The sequence below is a fragment of the Callorhinchus milii genome, unplaced genomic scaffold, assembly GCF_018977255.1.
Source record: "Callorhinchus milii isolate IMCB2004 unplaced genomic scaffold, IMCB_Cmil_1.0 Scaffold8, whole genome shotgun sequence".
Lineage (NCBI taxonomy): Eukaryota > Metazoa > Chordata > Chondrichthyes > Chimaeriformes > Callorhinchidae > Callorhinchus > Callorhinchus milii.
Window position 1 is genome coordinate 2,159,039 of NW_024704749.1, and position 5,237 is coordinate 2,164,275.

At 44.5% G+C, this 5,237-nt stretch overlaps 1 non-coding gene across 1 annotated transcript; it reads left to right on the forward strand.

Annotated features, from left to right (window-relative positions):
- Positions 1 to 4,853: 4,853 nt before the first annotated feature.
- trnaa-ggc lies at positions 4,854 to 4,925 on the forward strand. Its single transcript has one exon. It is a non-coding gene; the product is annotated as a tRNA-Ala (tRNA).
- The last annotated feature ends 312 nt before the right edge of the window (positions 4,926 to 5,237 follow it).

Sequence of the window (5,237 nt, forward strand, 5' to 3'; positions counted from 1 at the left end):
CCATGGTGTCAAAGAACTTATTGTATAGTGTGGTGCATTGAGTGCAATGTTGTGAGTGTTTGCCAAGTGCCTTGTGTGTCAGGCATGTGCTGTCTGTACGTGTACATCTCTTACATGTGTACCTTGTGTATGTGTAAGGCACGTCCCCTTGAATTTCTCATGAAGAGATGGTTTGTCTGCATGATTGTGTATATCTACACACCATTGGTGTATATGCTCACCATCTTGTGCCCTGTATGTATGTAACTCATTTTGTGCTTCTGCTTGTTTTTGCGTCTCCTCGATGTGCTTCGAGCATGAGCTTTCCTTGTTAATGTCCCATATGCCTTGTATTTCTACGTCCGTGTGCACATAAATGTCTTGTTTATGTTTGCTTTCCCTATGTGCTTCTGTTGCAACTCCTGCCTGTGCTTTGCTTGCCTGGGAACATCAGGTACATGTAGAATATACATGAGCTTTGCGTGTCCATCTCTGGCTTTGTTTGTAACAAACTCTACACAAGTAGTCGCGATGTGTGCATGTGCTTTCATATTTAGTTCGTTCAAGATTGTCTGTCTTATGTATTTACTAATGTGTAAATTCTAATTATGTATGTCTATGTTTGTTTTCGCATGATACTTGTGTGTGTGTGTGTGTGTCTGTCTGTGTGTGTGTGTCTGTGTGAGCGTGCGCTTGAGTCTTGTATGGATGGACCTGAGAGCTGCATTTGGCTCCTTCCCACTCTGGGTGAGAATGTATTGCACTTGTCTTTTACACTTTATCCCATTTCTTCATTTCTGCATCTAATGCGTTGTGTGTGAGGACGACCTAACCTGCTCACGTATTAATAATAATCCTTTCATTTGATACAGCGCCTTATCACGTTTTTGAGACGCCTCAAAGCTCTTCACAGAATATCCTGTAAAGTGAATTGACTGTGTTTTGTGCGCAAAACGCGGCAGCCAATTGCGCACAGCAGATTTTGTTTAGCATTCTGTATTTCGCTATGCACGCAGGCTTTTTTTTAATATGTGCATGCAACACTTGTGGTTTAAGTGACTTGTCTGCTTATCTTTTTATGTGAGAAAGAGTCTCTTTTATGCATATTATTCTTTCTCCTCCCCTCCCACAGGATGCCCTGGTATTTTGGTATTTCATGTGCTGCTTGTATGTATAGGTATGAATGTAGCTTATGTGTGCATGTTCCCCCTGTCATCACTGCTTCAATATATGCCTCTCGCTCGTGTATGTGCCTGGTTTTGGTCTGACACTTAAATATCTGCCAATTGCTAAACCACAGACACGAGAAAATTCCAGGTTCGAATCGAGTGCGAGCCAAAGTGAGCTGATATCCAACTGGCATCAGGGAGGGCACTGCAATTAACCTGAATGTCCTGCCATTAGGGCTGGGGAAGAACAAAGCCAGATTTACTGATGTTAGGAATTAATTGGTTCAGTCTCAGCTGTGCTGCCTCAGGTTGAAGGTCGTTCCAACACTCAACTAGAAATGTCTAAATAATGGGCACTTGGGCGAATTACAGAAGGTGGTGAGAGCCTGTGGAGCCACTGAAGGAAAAAGGAGTTCAGCTGAGAAAAATAAATATTCGCTTATAGAAACAGCTCATGACGTACATGTGATTTATTTGTGCACCGTTTGTATTTTGATTCCTGCTGTATTACCCTCTGTGTTTGCATCGTGTGCCTGCTTGTTAATGTGTGTGCCTGCGTACATAGGGAATCTATATATAATCGCCTTTGGTCATGTGCATGGTTTGTGTACACCCATGCCATTTCCTTGGATACCTTTTTGGGATGTCCTCCTGACATGAAAGGTGCTATACAATTGTCGTGTGTTTTGAGCCAGGGCAAAGTAAGTGGAGGCTTCCTGGAATTAACCCTGGAAGTGGTTTCCAGGCAGGCGTGCTGGAACTAAAGGCATGTTTGATCTGCTTCGCAAATCAATGAGACTTAGAAAGACTTTGACTCTATCCTTGTTTGTGTTGGGGCAAAACTCTTCCAAGAGGCACGAGAGTCTGAATTGGAAAAGTAGTGGGAAATGTACCGGTGTGTTGCGCCCAGTTACTGTTTTATTCTCTCTCCACTTTATTACATCTATTGGTATTTTGGAGACAAAGAAATGTATAACAATAAGAGTTCTGAAATGGACAAGAGTGGGAGAACATTCTGCCCATTGCTGGGGTTTGTGCCTCCAAGATGCCATCCATCCTAATGCCAAGTTCCAGCTCTTTCCCTTGCGCCATTGAATGCTCTTCCTCTGCATTTGCTTGTCAAATTCCCCGATCTCCAACGGCCATTGTTGCATTTACCCCAACAACCCTGTACGAGCATTTCATTATTTTGTAAATCACCTTTCACAGAAGAACACTGGGTGAAAATCCATCACCAAGAATCTACCCCTATTAACTTGACCACCAGTTTGGATTCTAGTACAAATGTTGGTCAGGCAACAAAATGTACAGAGTTGGCTGTGGAGCTTTTGACATGGGAGTGTCTTCTGCCTGAAGTTACAGAAATGACAGAAGCTTATTTTAGGATCTGGGCAAAAGTCTAAACAGGAACTAAGCCCATGAACCAAGCTATGTCTCTAGACTTTGTCATAGCGAGCCTCCTTCAGCTAAGGGAAAAAAACAATTACTCCTCCCCATAGCTTGCTAAGCCACAACATTGGCTTCACCACCAAGTTCCCTGAGGCTGAGGAGCATCGCTGGAGCTGCTCCTTTGTCAATTCGAGTTTTAATTAAAACTTTGTGTGTTTGGCTGCTGGGTGTTGCTGAAGCTCCATTGCTGCCGTCACTTTGTCTTGTGGGGGAAATGGCACGTTTTTCTCCCTTTGTCACAAAACTAGCCACCGATTGCCCAGGGAGCATCGTGCTCCACCACTGTCGAGCGCTCTGGGGTGCTAACCTGCGTGACTGGCACGAGGTAAATGCAAGTTATTGTTGGAACGATCCATTGAGGTTGAGTGACGTGTAGCCAACGGTCCCAGTGTATCACAGTTCAAGTCACTCTACTATTGGTTGCCATACATGTCAAATCATTAGTCTTTTCCCCCCCTCCCTCTTATTTTTAGGCAGTGGGGTGTCTGACATGTGGAAACCTATCACTGTTGCTCAAGAGCATCCAAACCAAGCTGAGGCTTCCATGTATCCCACCTTCACATGGAAATCCCACAGAGAGATTGTTGGAATGGAATGTGCTCTCTCTCCGTCAATCAGTCTGGATACAAAAAACAAAAGTCACTGGGAACGCTCAGCAGGTCAGGCAGCATCAATGGAGAGAGGAAAGTGAGTCAATGTTTTGGGTCCACGACCCTTCGTTAGAACTGGGGCATGTTGGGAGGGAGAGGCTTTTAACAGAGAGGGGGGAGGAAGGGCAAGGAAGACAAAGGAGAAAATGGGGTGGGGGGTGGGATAATGGGTTAAAGAGGTGTTAATAATAAAAAATAAAGGGAGGTGGTGGGGTGGGGAATTGTAACAAAACAGCCAGAGCAGAGAGAGAAACGCTGTGTCTGGGACGCAGAGGATGTGGTAATGGTCACAGAAGAGGGGGAGGGGGAAGGTGAGCTGTTATGGTCTGAAATTCTTGAAACCAACATTGAGGTCCGTCTGGATGTTTGTTGTGGTGGGTAAGTGTTGTCACCGGGTTGAGTTGTCATAGGATTTGGTTGTTGGAGGAGTGGCTTTGCTGGAATGTGGGGCTAATTCCCCCGTAACCTCTCCGACCTACTTACCCCCCACTCCGCCACTCGCCTCCTCCACTCAGCCGGTTCTGGCCGCCTGTTCATCCCCCATGCCCTCCTCTCCCCCATCAGTAGCCGAGCCCGGGGGAAGAAGGGGAAAAAATAATCCTCTCTGATGGTCACCAACTCTTGACAGAGCTGTGAGGAAAGAGACCATGAAGAAGGGCATATATGAAGGTAAGAGACCAGTTGAACAATATTTTTCTCCCAAGTCTCCCAAGTTCTTCACACCTTCATCTTAAAAGAAAAAGTCCAAGAATGTCTCTTGTATCGTGGATGGCTCTAAAACAATGGAGAGAGAGGTATATGTTTCATGAACGTGTGCATCAAAATTAGGTGTATTTAAAGAAAAATAAAACAACCTGTCTCTATTTTGCACCTTTTCTCACCACCACTGGATGGTGCAATGTGGTTTAGCATTGATCAGATGTCTCATTCTCACTTTGTTGGAGGTTTTTTTTTCAATTTCAACTATTCATTTTGAGTCCTAATTTAACACCACACATAGGTTCAAGAGTAGTTTAGATTAAAGTCCCTTTGGCCCGTATAATAATAATCCTTGCATTCGATATAGCGCCTGATCACGTCTTCACAGAATTTACTGTAAAGTGTAGTGACTGTATTTTATGGGCGAATCGCGGCAGCAAATTGCGCACAGCAGTGTTGCACAAACAGTCACGGATCGAGTGACCAAATTATTTCTTTTGAAGGGATTATTACCCCAGGAAAAGTGATCCGCCAATCGATAACAACTGGGTTCCTACTTACTGCTAAGAAAACAGAGGTCCGTGGAGTAAGGAAACTTGCCCAACATTTCACCCTGCCTGGGAATCGAACCCGGGTTCTCCTTTCAGTTACTCATCCTCCCATCACAGAATCAAGCTTTTTTTTAATGGGTCCAGTGACCTGCCTCAACTACCCTTCCTTGGCAACCTGTTCCTCTGGGAAAAGAAAATCTTCCTGATATCTGTCATGAAATTGCCCTTTGCCTCTAAACCCATATCCTGCAATCAGTGCATCCTAAAGTATTGTTCTGGGTTTACATTTTCAATCCCATGACCCATTAAACTTCCACAAAGGTCCCTTCTGAACTGAAGCTTGTTGGCATTTGTGGAGTCCCATAGCTCAGTGGTTAGAGCACTCGCCTGGCAAGCGAGAGACCTGGGTTTGATTCCCGGAGGGGGTGACAAGTTTTCTTACTCCACACACCTGATAGTAAACCCTCAAGAAAAAAAAATAATAAATTGGTCATTTCAATCCACGACTGTTTGTGGGACATTGCTGTGCGCAATTGGCTGCTGCGTTCGCCCACAAATATACAGTCAATTCACTTTACAGTGTATTCTGTGAAGCGCTTTGAGACATCTCGAAGACGTGAAAAGCGCTATATCAAATGCAAGGATTATTATTATTATTATTTTCACTTGTGGCTCTGTACCACCAGCTGGCAGTGTTGAGCACATTGCTATGCAGTGGCACGCAATTATACTGTGCGTAT